The sequence below is a fragment of the Belonocnema kinseyi genome, chromosome 5, assembly GCF_010883055.1.
Source record: "Belonocnema kinseyi isolate 2016_QV_RU_SX_M_011 chromosome 5, B_treatae_v1, whole genome shotgun sequence".
Classification (NCBI taxonomy): domain Eukaryota; kingdom Metazoa; phylum Arthropoda; class Insecta; order Hymenoptera; family Cynipidae; genus Belonocnema; species Belonocnema kinseyi.
In genome coordinates, this window is record NC_046661.1 from 58,157,018 (window position 1) to 58,173,539 (window position 16,522).

The 16,522-nt window shown below is 29.6% G+C and overlaps 1 protein-coding gene across 2 annotated transcripts in view; it reads left to right on the top strand.

Annotated features, from left to right (window-relative positions):
* LOC117173482 (torso-like protein) overlaps window positions 1-16,522 on the top strand; it is a 189,241-nt gene that overhangs the window by 113,435 nt on the left and 59,284 nt on the right. The window contains exon 1 of one of the 2 annotated variants that reach the window (XM_033362085.1): window positions 13,452-13,587. The exons of the other annotated variant lie outside the window; for it this stretch is intronic. The gene's annotated coding sequence lies outside the window, so the exon portion shown is untranslated. Of the gene's footprint in view, window positions 1-13,451; window positions 13,588-16,522 lie in introns of those variants that run through there. 2 annotated transcript variants of the gene reach the window in all.

The window sequence follows — 16,522 nt, forward strand, 5'->3', positions numbered from 1 at the left end:
TCGGTGGTCGGTATTATCTTCTACTCTCTTGTAACGACCATTCATTCAGTCACTGACCCATAACAATTAGAATCATGGGAGAAGGGAGACTTTCATGTCGCGTTTCTCAGTAGGGGGCACAGATTACCGGAAATGGAATAAACTTTTGTGATCCGGTGGGTCCAGATTTCTTGAGCCTTCAATAGACAAAATCTATTAACCGTAATAGAACTCGTAAAACTTCATTGTGCCTATTAGTATGGAAGTATTTAATGATATATGTTATCCAAGTGAATACAAACGTAATCTTTAAGCCAGTTATTTAAAACAGTATTTATTTAGAACCCTAAATAATTTAAAATAAAATAACTAAAAAACCTAAAGGGTTGTTTATATCTCACCAATGGTTCGATCATCGTCTTTTTTTTTACCTATGCTCAAATTAAAAAGGGGGAGGAGTTTCACGCCTCATGACGTAACCTAATCAATTGAAATAAATAAATTATCTGGAGAATTTAAAAAAAAATGTTAAAGCTATTTCTATTCATGTGTGTTTACTTCTTTATTTATTAAAATTTTATTTTTATTCCCCCTTTAGCACAATATATACGAGTACTTCTGTAGCTATTAGCAACATTAGAGCTTTTAGGGGTATGGAACACTTCACTATTTAAAATTTTTGTTGACCAACATGAAAGAGAAGCGCAATGGTAATAAATGTAAAAAATAATTTTTTCTTATTTTTCCTCTAAATTTTAAACGGTATTGAAAAAAGCTCAAGATCTAGAAAAAAGACACTGAATTTCGCGGGTCACGTATTTTTTAAATATTATTTTAAGGCACAAAAAGTTTTCTATGATTTTAAGAATTGAAATTATAAGAACAGTCTTTTCTTATAAATAATTGCTATAATAATTGTGCTTAAATGTTTGAATTTTTGACTCTGCTGTATCCAAATTTTAAAATAAGTAAATAATTTTATATAATCTTATATTTATTTATTTTTAAAATTATTTTTGTATGAAAAAGTATTATAACCGATTTCAGCTATAGAAAAGTTTGAATTTTAAACTATAAAGAATAGCGTCGTACAGAATATTTTTACCGAAAAGATAAGCCATCACTCATTAAAATTCAATCATTTTTTTAAAATTGGTAAGATGCGATAGTCAAAAAAAAATTCAATTGCAAAAATATTGTTAAAATAAATGTTTTTTGTAAGTTAAAATTTTTTTTTATTTTAAATAATTTTCTGTGTTGCTTGGCTTTAATGTTGAAAAAAAATTTGTTTTCAAATGGTTTAATCCTTTAACGGCCGAATTATTTCCACCCACTTCCTATCCAAATGAACAACTGTTTTGGAGTGTAACAGGGTCTCAGGTGATAGAAAAAAACGCCATAATTCTCACTTCACTGAAAACCACCATTAAGGCCGAAAACCATCCTTAAGTTAGAAAATAAAGTAGGAGAACTCCTGATAGAAATATTTGCACTTGAAGTATTTCAGAACATCCACAGGAGTCATCTCCAACCAGAGAAAAAACTTCGCATGTATTTGAGGGGTTGTATTTTCATCCCTTAGTGCAAAAAGTGTAGAAAACTTGTTTTCTCATCGGAAAAAAATCAAACATTTGAGACCGAAAATTATTGTACTGACAGATCTTAATTTATGATCTATTTTACATAGTCTGCATAAACTAATGGAGGAAAGAACAGGTAACGAACTACGCGAGTTGCCTTCGCAACCCAATTTTCATCGAATTTGCATGAAAATTCAAGTTTACACTTGAATAAGGGGTGCACACCATCCCCGGAATCGAACACTAAGAGCTGAACTTCTTGGTCCCCTTTCTTAAATTGTTCGTTTGGTCTTCACCATGGGATTTTACTTTTTCACGAATAGACATATTTCGTTGTGTATCGCTACGACTATATTAGCGATATAACTACGAAAATTAACTCAAAAACAGGGTGCTTTCTGGAGTTAGAGTTAATAGATTTCGAAGAGGGTGAATGAATGTTTATACTTTCTGAAAACTAGAAACACGTAGGTTAATGTGTCATACCTCAAAATTGAACTTTTTCATATAGTATCATGTTGATTTTAAGCAAATTTCTATTTGCGACCTTCCGTGTAGAAATTTTGGTGGGCGCCGGTCGGGCCCAGATCGGGAAAAATGTGAGCCTGATAGGGTAATCTGTCCAGCGCCAGATCGTAAATGAACCGCCCTACCCGACAGGGCCCAGATTTGGGAATCCAAAATGGAGGGCCCGATCTGGCCCAGATATGGCTCCTTTAATTTTTATTTCTATAATTGGTAAAATTTCAAAAAATTTTATTATAATATTTTTTTAACTTTGTATTTTACAAAACTTCAATTTTTCACTATTCTACATTATATATCTTTATACATTTCATCCAGAGAGCGGACGAGCGTAGTCTGAAGTTGCGCATTGAGCTCTCCCACCACTCCCCCCATGCAACGGTTCTCTGCAGCGACGAAGCCGAAGCTAAGCTCTGTGCGCAGCTGCAGACTACGCTGTTCCGCTCTCGGATTATATCTTATTTTCAATATTCACTGTGAAAAAGGTTGTGGAATTTTAGTACGCTAAACGTATGTAAAAAGTGGACTAACGCGCAGCGGCGTGAAATTAGTATAGAAATGTCTAAAATTGAACAAAAGTGTAAAATTTGCAACTGAACTGAAATTTAATATGTGACGTTAAATAAAACAACGGAAAGTGGAAAATTTCTTCAAAATATCTACCTAACCTCAAATACTTAAATCATTAAGATCATATTAAGAATATATGTATGATTACGCAAGCTTATATGGCATAAAATTTATAATTTAAAAACAGTCACTCGCATTTATGCTTTCCCTGAAAGTGAGCAACAAACTTTGCAAACTAAATGTACGTTCGCTCATAACACACGAACAAAAGAGCGAAAAAAAGCTCTATTGCGAAAATTACACAAATGTGGAATATTATACGGACGAATCTAAAATCACTATAAAGTGGAGAAATTTTCGTTATAAAATAGAGATTTATGCGCGGTCGGTAATTTTAGCAGTCTGGGGAATTTTACTATGCACAGTGTAAGTCCTGTTTTTACACACTCTGAACGTAGTGATTTTCAACATGGCGCATGAATTCATGCAAAGTCATAGAATTAAACCTGTAAGAGACGTCATTCTATACAACATGTGGAAATTTGCTTTCTAACCTGTAACTTTAATGCATTTAAAGTGATATTTTATATGTGTAAATTCACACTTTGAAGTGCAACTTTCAATCGTTTTTTTACAGTGTTCTACATTACATTATCTTTTTGCATTGCTTGAATTTATGGATAAGAGTTTGCATTTCGAAGGGAACTATTATGCTTTGAAAAACAATGTTCAAATTTAAAGCTATTACAGACACACACACGCACACACGTACAAATGAATTATAATTATAAATATTTTTGAATCTTCTTAATATTCTTTTGGAATGCGTTTTGTTTGAATACTGCACATGAGGCACGTGGAGTCCGATTTGAAAAGTGAGGTTATGTTGGAGAAAATATAAAAAGCATTTAATCTAAAATGTTAATAATCCCGGAAATCATACATTTGGTATAAGGTAATCTTTATTTTCACAATATCCGCAACAAAAAATAAAATTCTAAAAAGCTGGAAAACATTTGTTTATCTACATAAATAGTAAATGCGCTCAAAATGACGACGCCTTCTGAAATACATTGCTGTAAATCTTCAGAACCTAAAAATGAATTGTGATGTTGATTCTAGTGAATTAAAGCTTACCTTTGCCTTCATTGCGGATATAAGAAATCTTACCAATAATTCTGTCATTCCGAAATCTCAATCTACTTTTTGCTTTTGGCATTTTAAGATCGATGAAAGCAAAACAATATAACGCTGATAACAGAAAACTTGTCATAATCTTGTCTAACCTAACCCGACCCGACGTGGCTCTGGGGCGAGCCCCACCATCTGCTACCTTGCGGCCACATGTGGAAAATCCGATCGGGCCCTGATTGGAACTTGGGAATAAGTTGGGTAATTTCTGCACGGGCTGTCCTAATGAGCATGCATGATTTTTAATAAAAAAAATTAACGTGCAAAATTATAAGTATTCCACCCTCAATTAGCCTTTAAACAGACGTAAAGAATTTTACGTGTAAAAAATAACACGTGTCCGGCAAAGATTATTTGTATTATTTTTTCTTTAATATTTCTTTTCTTAATTGCGGTTCAGTTTCATTGTAAATCAAAAAAATATTTTTTCACCTGGGGTAAAATATTCTGGAAAGGAAAAATCGATGTCGAAGTAAATCTTGTAAAAAAGTCTGACTTTTTATTTGTGATTTTACACCTTTTTATATTTATTTGTATACAATTGGCTAGGTCCGACGTCCTGTGAATAAAGAAAAAATTAATTATTTGTTGGCCTTTTCATATGTTTGTATTCCTTATTATTCTGAATAGAATTATTTAATATCTGCGTTATATCGATCGAATCCATTTCAAACCAGGCAGGCTCTACACTTGTAGTTGCAGAATCTTTCGGTGAAAAATATGTTGTTTTTTCGAGGTAATTAGGCGATACGTATTTTTGCGATTTGTGAAAAAAAATTGTTTACGGGGTTATGCGTATTTGCATTTTTGGCTTTGTTCATTAAACAAAGCCAATAATATCTTGCATATTTTCCGAGTAAAACACCAAAATTCAATTTTCATAGGCAAAAAAATTCTCTTCACTCTTGGTTTATAGAAATACCCACCATTTTTGTTCAATATTTAAGAAAAATATATGTTCGCCAATAAATGTTTTACGTACAACTTACAGGAAATTTTCTATATACGAGCATATATTTTTCCTAAACTTTGAATAAAAATAGTGGGTATTTCCATAAGCCAAAAGTGAATAGAATTTTTTTGCTTCTAAAAATTGAATTTTTGTGTTTTTCTCGGAAATGGTGCAAGATATCATAAATGTATAAAAGAAATTTTTGTAGAACTCTCTTTACGGTGGATAATAGTCTGTATACATTTTTTCGTATCTATTATTGTTTGCAAGAAAAATGCGAGAATTCGATTTTATGAAAAAAAATTCTACTAACCACAAAAGTTATGCAACTTCGGGTGTAGAACTTGCCTGATTTGAAATGCATTCGATCTCATAAATTTTTATGTTGATTAAAAAAATAATAAAGTTCAATTTTATGGGAAATTATTTTAATTAAAATCATTTCTTCAATAAAAGGCTGGTATAAAGCCAGAAATATAGTTATTACGGATACGCATATGATTATCTATGAGTCTATATTTATTATTTAAACAATCCACAAAATGCAGTGCACTGTAAAATCATTTTTTAAAACTTTTCTTTATTATTTTGAAAGTTTTTGAAGTATATTTGATATAAAGGATTCAGCAATACATTCGCTCTTATGATAAAAAAATATAAAAAAATCTTTCCTGCTTGAATCAACATTGTTGTCAAATAGAAAAAGAATAAATGCTGCATTTTATTTCATCACGCTGGTATTATCAAATGAAAAACTTTCCTCTTTTCAAAGACAAATTCCCTTATATTATATATTTTCAGCTAGAGATTGAGTTCATTCAGTTAAACTTTTAAACCAATAAAGTAGCTTAATGTAAGACGAGTTTGGGGCCGAAAGTAAGCCTTAAGCTTAAACTAAGTGAATTCCAATATCGAAATCTTGATTCAATCTTGCATTATATCAATACTATATGTGATCATGCGCGCAGAAAGGGATCTAACGGGCAGTTGCTTCAATTTAAAGGAGGAGCGATTGAAGAGTCGTTCCAACGCAGGAACTCCATAAGAGGGCCTCACTTTGCAGTTTAATTAAAATTTTAATTTTTCAGATATAAGACCAATATTTTTTATTATGAAAAATTAAATGACAAACTACCGATTGGTGCAAAAAACTAAAAATAGATTTTTTCCGCATTAGGTCCCTTTGTTCGTGGATGGTCATTTATTTGTCAAATCAAAATTTAAATTTCAGTATTGACATAATTTGAGTTCTGTAATGGGCTTACTTTAAAGCTAAAATCCTAGGCTTAAGTTCACCAGTTTATGTTTAGATAATATTATACGGAAATATTTTTAAGTAACGGCGAGAATTGATTGATGTAAAAGATTTTAATTGTAATATTTAAATTCCTAAAAATTGATAAAAAAAACGTTAAATTTCAAATATATTTTAGAAAGTGTTAACCAAAAAACATTTAAACATTTCAATTCTTAGAATCTGATGCAGCATTACAGTGTTTTTCGTGCAGCTGCAATCGCGCACATATACCCTGCCGCCATTCACACATTTTGCAATTTGATTATGTATTGGCACTCAGTTTCATTAGGATTTCAAGTTAATTAAATCATGAATCTGCACTGCATTATTTAACAACGTAATTATGGTCTGAGACTCCTAATTCAATATGTGCTATTCTTAGCTCCGAGAGATAGCAACTTGGCAATATCTTTTATTCACACTTTCATAAAGCCATTGAGTATCTATTATTCTTCTCGTAAATTTATTTCTGCTTAGGATTAAAAGGTAAGTAAATTATTTGAAATTACAGTGGTAAAATCTCACAATTTCACACCTTGAAAGTGGGGGCGGATAGTGCATTCTAGAACACTTTGCTGTGTGATTTGCCCAAAAGTGATTATTGATTAAAAAAAAACTAATTTAGTGCCTTTATATATATTTAAATTTGAGATTAATTTAAATATTTTTAAATATGTGCGATACCGTTTTCATTATTGGTTAATATTAGAAAACAAAGTGTATTTAGCATACTTACTTTTACTCTTAAGAACTTTTAGCCCATACAAATACTTAATGTCAATCTACATGCTAGCTTAAAACTGGTCTTAAATTGATAAAATGACTGCATTTTTGTTGCATAGTTACTATACGTTATGGCTGTGATTCTAGACTGACTTTCAGTGTAAATTTTCTTCTTGGAAATTAAATTGAAATTAAGTAGCTCTGTTATCTGAAAGTTAGTCAGAAATCTACACACAGTTAAAAATTGAAATTCTAATTAAATTTAAATTACTGCATCCACATCAATTAATAAGAAACCTTGTACAAGTTTCAGTAGATTTCCTTTTAAAGTGACTTAAACTCCATAGATAAAAAATGTTGCTTGCCCCTAATTCAAATTTATATTGAAAAGGTAGATAAAATGAGATGGCACATATTCTACAAGGTTAAGGGGATATATGTGGGCCGCCCTATAAAGTTTGGTCTTACCAATTTTAAACAAGAGTGTCAATATAAAATATGCTTTTTATTGAGATATACACTTTTATCTACAATATTTTTGTCTAATCAATATTTTTCCAGATTTAAAAAAAAATATATTTTTGTGGATATTTTCCCGAAATTCACTAGGTCAGGGTTGAGTGAACATGAGAAATTTCAGTATACTTTTCAATATTTCCTATGGTAGTCAAATTAAAAAAAATTCTTTCTTGGAAATTGAACATTTTGAAGTCACCATGAAAATAACTATGAAGGATTAATTAGAAAAATTTTCTTTGAAGTGAAAGTTAATTCTAAAAAGTCCAGGGTGAAACTGAAAACAAAGCGAAAATATCTATAGATTCGATCGTGTAGTCTACAGCTTTTTTCTGTCGGTCTAATGTAAGGCTCACTAAAATTCTACCTCAAAAAAGTTTTAATTTCACTTAAACATAAAAAACCTTAAATTAAGCTGAAAGTAAGCTGTTCTTCTTGCTTGAAGGCTACCGATAACGTGTTTTAAGATAAGCTTTACATTAAATTTAGTTACCTTTTCAATTTAGGGCAAAACTGAAAATAAGCCGATTATATAGATTATAAAAATAAGTCGTTACGACTTTCTTCTGACATTCTTACTTTCAGTAAGACTGAGCGTAAGCGTTTCTATGAAAGAAATAGTTTTTTCTTAATCCAAATTAAATTTATTTATCGTTTTAATTTATGATAAATTTGAAAACGAGACGATGTACGTCTACTGGGACTTTCTTCTGGTAGTCCAATGTAAGGTTTACTTTTATTCTCAAACCCGTCTTACATTCAGTAATATTAGACTTAAATTTAGCGTCATAAGAGTCTTAATTTCTGTTAAAAATACAAAAACTTAAATTAGGCGAAAACTAAGCTATTCTTTTTAAAAAATCGTTTTATCTTAATCTGTATACTTTCTTCTTACTTGAAGGCTTTTTTCTAAAGATATGTTTTAAGTTTATCTGTATAATGACTCCTGGTGGTGATATAAAGGCTTTCATGCAAGATACTAAGACAGATCAACATTTTTGTACTCTAAATCTCGAATATGCACATTAATGAGCAACACAAAGCAGATAGTCTCATCGAAAGATGTTAAAAGACCGCGTAAAGTCAGTACACCATGGCGAAATAACGTTTCTGGAAACGGCAGGAGAATTTGTGCTCTGTTATCCGGCGATTTATGCGGACGCAAGATTATATTAAAACATCTGGTAAATCTGGAACACAAAGACGTATTAGTGACATAGTGCATACTTACTGAAAGGACTCAAAAGAAACACTAGAAAGAGAAAAAAGAACAAAAAGACGAGAAAGACGAGAAAGAGAGAAGGATAGAGTAAAAAAGCTTTTAACCCTTGTTCGTAACTACTAAAGATTTTCTTTCAGGTAGAATTATTCAATTTTTACTGAGTTTTATTTCAAATTCATTAGAGTTTAATAAATTTAATTTGTTATAAATTAAAAGAGAACGAAGAGTACGTTTATTCATAGTACCCAAAAACTCAAACAATTTATCCTAATGACTTTTATCTATGAAAAGAAATTTTATCAGAGTTAGACCATTTTTAAAATCCAAAGAAACAAACTAAAATGAACATTTTAAGCAAAACAGCGCATGATATGAAAAAAAGTAAAGAGCAAAAAAACGTTGGGTTTTGAAATCACTACAAGATTATCATACCAACTTTTTTAATTTGGTCGACAAGTTGAAAATTCAAAATTTTATCGTACCAAAAATGATGAAAAATCCAAAAATTCCATTTTTTGTTCAAACTATGCAAGATACGAAAAAAATGAATAAGCTAAAGTTGCACGCCCTCGAGAGATCTACAAATTTTTTATAAATCACTTTGCGATAGGACGCGTAGTTTTTGTGTTTAGTTGTAAAAACCAACATAAAAAATGAAATAATAAAAAAAAATTGGACTAACGACACAACCTACGAAAAAAATGAGACAAAACTTGTTTATTCAAAAAAGAGCTATAATTTTTTATAGGACACGTAGTTTTTGCTTTAGTCGTAAGAAATAACATTCAAAATAAAAATACTAAATTTTGTTTGAAAAAACGAAGCATGCTCTGATCTTAAATTAACAGAAAACAGTCGTTCGACTAAAAAGATCTATAAATTTATTATTAATCATTTTTAGACAGGACGAGTAGATTTTCTTTCAATCGTAAAAAATAAGATTAAAAATAAAAAAATAAAATTTTTGGAAAAAGGTCAGAAAAGACGAAAGAGGAGATAGGATCCTATACAGGTTCCTGTATTAGACCCTATGCAGATGCGCAGTAGTTTTTCTTTAATCGTAAAAAACAAGATTAAACATAGAAAAAATTATAAACATAATAACAAGCAAATAAGAATTAGTATGATTCAATTTTTATGCATTTTATGAATTGTAATGATATAAATTTATTGAAATGATACATTTTCAGCGCAGCTTAGAATACAATTTAAAGCAAAACAAAAAACAAATATTAAAATAATCATGATAAATACAATTTGTTCTTCATTTTTTAATATCTGGATAAGCAATCCCAGGTAGAGTTACATGAAAAATGTATTATATTGGATATACAAGTGTTGTTTATAATGGAGAAAAGTTGACATTTTGGACAAAATCGAATGCGAAGCACGAGATACGTGATGCGAATGTGTACGTTAAAGCTGAAAGAGCTTTAACAAAAGAGAGTTCACAATCACAAAATTACAGTTGTGGATCCATTTACCTTTTATTTTAAAAGGTCTGTGCACGAATGCGGGAGAGATGCAAAGACCGAGCGCGGAGTGCGAGAGCCATCAGTCACGCGCCGTAGGTGCGCAAAAACTCGCCAGCTAAGCTCCTTTTACAAAAGAGAATTAATAATCACAAAATTACAGTGGTGGAAGTTTTGAGTTTTAATTTTTAAAGATTTGTGCAAGAATGTTACAATCGAGCACGAAGCGCGAGAAAAATACATCATCGAGCGCGAAGGGCGAGAAACGACAGTCGCGCGCCATAGGCGCGCTCAAACTTGCAAGCGAAGCGAGCTGCGCGCGCATCGCGCGATGAGAATGTGCCCGCTTGGAGGGCAGATTTTTCTGTATGGGAAGAGGGAATTTTTTACACTTTTTATAATATTTTAATTCACTTGAAGGGGGTCAGATTTCTATAATTAAAATTTTTTTCAGATGAAAAGGTGAAATTATTTATTTTCAATTTTTTTCTAAGCTAGAAGAGACAAATTTTTTATTTTTCTTTCACTTGAAAGAGAGGAAATTTTTGTACTTTTTTTGTTTTTGAATTGAAAAAGCCATTTTTTCAATTTATTTATGAATTTGAAAAGGCAAGTTTTTAAATTTTAATATTTTAATTTTGTTGAAAGGGAGGAAATTCTTTATTTTTCCGATTTGAAAAAATCTACTTTTTTTTGAAGCTATGAGTATTTGAATTTAGAAGTTTGTTGGAAATATGCAAAACCATTCTTAAGGACATTATTTCTCAACTGCACTAATTTAAAAAGTCATGTTCTTCGATTTTCTTCAAATTCTGGGTATATGTTGACCTACCAAACAGTACTTACTCGACAAATTTACTAACCAAGATTACCATTCATCTCCAAGTGATGGGGGATGCAATTTTTAACCTCAACGTCTGCACAAGTATATTTAAAAGCCTATCACTTCCTTTCTTTTATAGCGATTAAAATTTTTAATGGAGATTTTCGAAAGGTTATTTTCCACTCTTATTCTATTTTATTACGGAAAAAATAAACAAATTTTAAGCATGCTTTGAACAATTTAATATTATATTTGATTTTTTTCGCAATTTAGGGTATTTTTTAATAGTCTTAAAAGAAACTTTGACTTTTTGACTTGAAACCGTTTTTTAGTAAAAAAAAAAGATCCAGTAAATAGGTTCAGTACATTACATTAAATTTTCTTTGAATTAATTTTCATTAAAATTATTCATTCAAATTTCCATTAAATTAAATGCTCGTGCTCAGAGACTATTTTGCAAGTCTACAATTTTTTCATCACGTTTAAATTTATTCAGAATGACACGAAATCAGCCAATAAACAATTTGAGAATGTTTTCCGACGGGTCAGATAGAGTTTAAATAATTTGTTATTTGTTATAAGCAAATAAAAAGTGCAAACTACTCTTTTCAGAAGTTATGTTGTCATTTTTCTCATTCTATGAGCAAATTTTTATTTTAATATGTACATAGAAACTCTTATAACGTTTAAACTCGGCCTTGATTTTGTAAATTTAACTCAATTTTGCTTACGGACTTGTTTTCTAATTTCCCAACTTATTCTGAAGCCAAAAGTCAAAAAAAAAGTTTTTTTTCGTTTTTCTTGCTACTGTTACTGCTGAGTTACATAAAGTTACATTTCACAATGTTTTAATGATCTATTTTTCATGAATTTGGTACCGTAGCTTAATGTTAAGCAATTGAGCGGTTTGATGTAATAACAGCCTACTTGTATTTTCAGAAGTCACTTGTTTTTCATTTGTTCTTCATGAAGTTATGTGAGTGATATTCACATGTGTCTGATTTATTGGTATTATTTCGCTTCGAATACAGTTAATTTTGTCACAAGTCGTGAACGCAGTTCTTAATAGAAGAGAAAGTAGCCTATTTTAATTTATTTCAATGAAATCAGTTGCAATAAAATTATGCAATATGAACTGTGTGAAATTATTTGAAATCATCTTTTTTATATTTTATTGATCTTATGCATTCTGAAAGGTTGCTTATTTGCCTTTGGAAGCCATTCAAAAATTGTAATTGTGAGTCCGGCCACCAAGATTAAATTAAACCAAAAAATTAATTGGAAAACCATATAAGAAAACAAAAATATTTCTATGCTGTTATGAGTATTTAAATTGTGAAATTTGTTTAGATAATACCAACAGTATCTTTAATTTTTCATTCCCGATTCGGTCAAGGTTCACCGTTCTCTTTTGAAACCCAAGAAAAAATTCAAAAGCAACATGATTGTGGCGATTTTTATGAAAAATGAAGAATTTGAATTCTGAAAAAATACAAATTTAAATTCTTCTTCGTTATACAACATTGCAATTAAATACGAAATCCTTGAAAATTAAAAAACAAATCAAAGAATCCAACTGTCCAAATTGGACAACAAACTATTAAATATCTCTATGCATTAAAAAAACAAAATCGAAAAAGAGCTTTTCGTTTTTTTTATTAATGGACACAGTTAAGAATGAGTTGCCAAAATTTGATAGTTAGATTTTTAATGTGTTTAATTTCCAAGAATTTCGTAGAAAATAAAAAATGTATATTTTCTCAAAATTTGTAAAAATATTAGGAATGAAGTTTATTTATTTTTTCAAATTCTAAAATAGGGACCCGTTTATTTTTATTCCCATAAGGGGATATTCGAAACGCGCGGCAAAAAGGTAAAAATCAAAAAATGATTATTTTAAACAGTTCTATATCTAAAAGGTTATCATTTCATTTTGCGATATTTTGCACGAAAAATTATTTTCAAAAACAGGAGTTTTTTACAATTCAGTATTTTAGAAAATAATTGATATTTACTGGTTTTTATAATAATGTTTTAAAATCTGTCAAATAATTATTACGATTTTAAAAATTAACCATATTAAAAAATTAACAAAATAGTGCGCTTTTCCCGAAAAATTTGTTTTTGTTTTATTTTTAAAAAATAAGCGAGATAGGGAGTAAAGTGCGAATCAAAACTATTTCTTACGAAGAGTTCTACAAAAAGTTCTTCTACCACTAAAATATCGAAAGATTTGCAATTTGTAATATTTATTTTTTTACATATTTTTAAACTTTAAAAAGCTCTCCGTCAGATTTATTTTCAATACCGTACTTTCCTAGAAAATTGCGTTTCCGTTATTTAAAAAAAATACAAACCTAAAAGAAATGATTCCCACGTGAAACATACATTTTTTTTAAATCGCAAAGAACACATGCCCTAAATTGCATGCCTTGAGCCAAATTTAGACATAGCGCTGCTATCATTTTATTGATTTAAAATTCGAATAAAATGGCTGTTCATTGTTCTTTATTTTTTTACTGTCTAATAACAAAAGCTGTATTGAGACACGTGGTATTACTACTTTCTGACGATGAAACGAATACTTCAGAATGTTGAATAGTTACATTTAGAGCGGACCACTTTTATGTTTGCAATTAGCATTATATATTCACTAATTAAAGCTAAACTTAATCAACAGATCTTTGAAACTATTCGTCAATATTTTTAGAAGATGTTGAATATTCTATAAGAAAAGGTAATTTAAACTATTTTAAATCTTATTTATCATTCGGAATTCTTCAGTTGATTTATTTTTTCGTATTTTCATGTTTTGAAATGGAAGCCGAAATTCGATCAGTTTCAAAAATAAAGTAGAATGCGTTGCGTAAATTTTGCGATGACAGTAAGATGCTTTTGCAACCACTTCTAATCCAGCTCTTTGAGAATTCAGGGCCACTTCAAAGGCAAGCAAGTTTTCTAATGCGACCTTCAAGCGCTCAATGACTGTCGTAATTTTGTATTCAGTTTTATAGCTCAATCTAAGTAGATGACAATGTGCAACTTATTATTTGTGTTTCTTCTGAACCTCCTGTTGTATACAAAAATTAATTAAAGATCTTGAATAAAAACTATATTTGAGAAAACATTCTGATCTGAAATCGCAGAGAAAATACACTGATCAGTGAAATCGCACCTATATGCGCCTGAAAATGATAATTACTAATAATTTGTCATAAATTCTTAATTACTTTTTTGCACTTAATTCGAATCTAGCCTCCATTTGTTTCAACCAGTTCTTCTTAAAAAGATTGTTATAACTTAACTTTTGTCTGAACATTTGTTAATCATTGTGAAAAATGACATATAGGTACACCAGTTTTCGAGACATGTATGTTTTAAAACGCCATAAAAGACCATATGTTTTTAAACGCTGAATTCAGCAACCACTCAAGTTTTCGATAGTCGTAACAGTCCGCGATATAATAGCAGCACACGGGGAAAAACACGAAAAATGAGAGTTTTACGGAAACAGTTATAATAAAAACTAACTCTGAATTTGATCTTGAGTGTTTCCACTCTATTTATATTTATATTTATATGGTGCTCATTACACGAGCACATTGCTTCCCGTTGTCAAATGTATTTGTTTCCTCATATAGGAAGCATTTGTAATTTTTAAAATGATAGACAAACTGAAGTTTTCATTTGAATCAATTTAAGAATAGAAATTTTAAAAAATAGCTGTGCGTTCGATCTTGACTGTTCCCAGTTTGTTTGTATTTATAATTATATAGTGCTCATTTTACTAGCACTTTCCTTCCTCATAGAGGAAGCATTAATGTTTTTTACTCATCACATAAACTAAAGTTTTTATTTTGATAGATTTAAAAACAGAAGCTTACAAAAAATAAAAAATTACAAAATATTACCAACAATTTTTTTAATGAAAAGACGAATCAGACAAATCAAATTTTTTGAGCCCTTTCCCAAATTTATGATTTTTTTACAAAAATTCTCAGAATTATTTTATTTGAAAATTTATGATCATAAAGTATTTTTTATTTATGCATCAACTTTGAATTATGTCCATTAAAAAAGTTTTTCTGTTCAAAAAAGATGTTTGAAATATTATAAATGAGCATAAGTTCCTTACTCTTAAATAAAGTTTATTAATATTATAGGTCAATTGATTCTTCTCTAACCCAGGAATCTTTTATATTCCTACATCAACTTTAAATTGTGTTAATGAAAAAAGTTTACTATAAAAGACCGATTTTTAAAATATTATAAAGAGCTAAAAAATGCAATAAATATTGTTAACAATCCTTCAGTCAATTTCAAGATATTGGTAGTGAAAATCGGTCCTAAAAATTTCATCAATTATCTGCAACCGTTTTCAAGTTATCGAGTTCACAAAAAAAGTGTGTCATCCACACGCACACATCCGGACAATTGCTTAGAACATTGTATTAGACATTTATAAATTGAGGAAATTTGATTAAATGATTTAAAAATTTGCAAACATGTTACCAGTACAAAGTTTCCTCTATCAGGAAGCAAGCATTATTTTATAAAACACTCAATTAAAATTAGCCATAAATATACTGATTATATTAATAACTTAAAATGAATGATTTTTAATCAATACAAGTGACTCGCTTGTCTGCTATAATAAAATAGTAAAATTATTTATAATTTATAATGATTAATTAATTCAATAATTTCTGATTCGTACTACTAATTCGATCAATTCGTCTTTGTTGTTAAAAAATCAATATTTTTGGTTCAAAATATATCTTTTTGATTGAAAGTCCAACTGATTGGTTGAAATTTCAACTACTTTAAAAAAACTTATTATTCATCATTTTAGTATAAAATTCTTCCCTTTGGCTGAAAATTGAACTATTTTATTAAAATGGTTGTTGTTGAAAATTAACTTTCTAAATTAAAAATCGAAGTATCATATAAAGATTTGGAAAACTAAATCAGAACAATCTTCCGACGAAAATAAATGTGAATTGAAGAAGTAATTCGTTCCGGATTACGCCTTACGCATTAACTGACATTCTGTTTATAAAGAAAACTTGTATCAATTTGAAAAACAATAATAGTATAGAAAAATTATCATCCTCATTATTAGTTATTTAATAGAATGCAATTATTACCATAAAGTTTATATAATATGTGAAACTGGGAGGAGATAAAGAACGAAAACTTCTGAACACATGAGATTTTAAAATTAGAAATTTAAATACAGGTTTTACAGCATTCTTGGAATTTCAGTCATTATTCCTATTTTGAATTTAATTAATTAAAATATTAGTTATTGATAAAAAATACTTATCAAAGACGTATCATTGAGGTTATATTCATTCACAAAGTTGGTAATATTTCTGCTAATTTATAGACTAAAATTTTATGTAAACATTAATAAAATTTATCAAACCATTGTGAAATAATGCCTTTTTTAATTATGATTTTTCTTCTTACAATTTCAAATTCTTCATGTAACCTCGATGTTGCTTGTAGATGTAACCTAGTGCAGCTTTTTATGCAATTAAAGTCTTTTTTCTAAGCCGCCATGTTATGAGCCTATTATGCCCCAAGAAAAGTGAGCGTTAAGATATCCCTTTACCTGTTACTATACCGTCCAGCTAGCAGCAGTAAATTTGTTCCAGAAGCCACCGCGC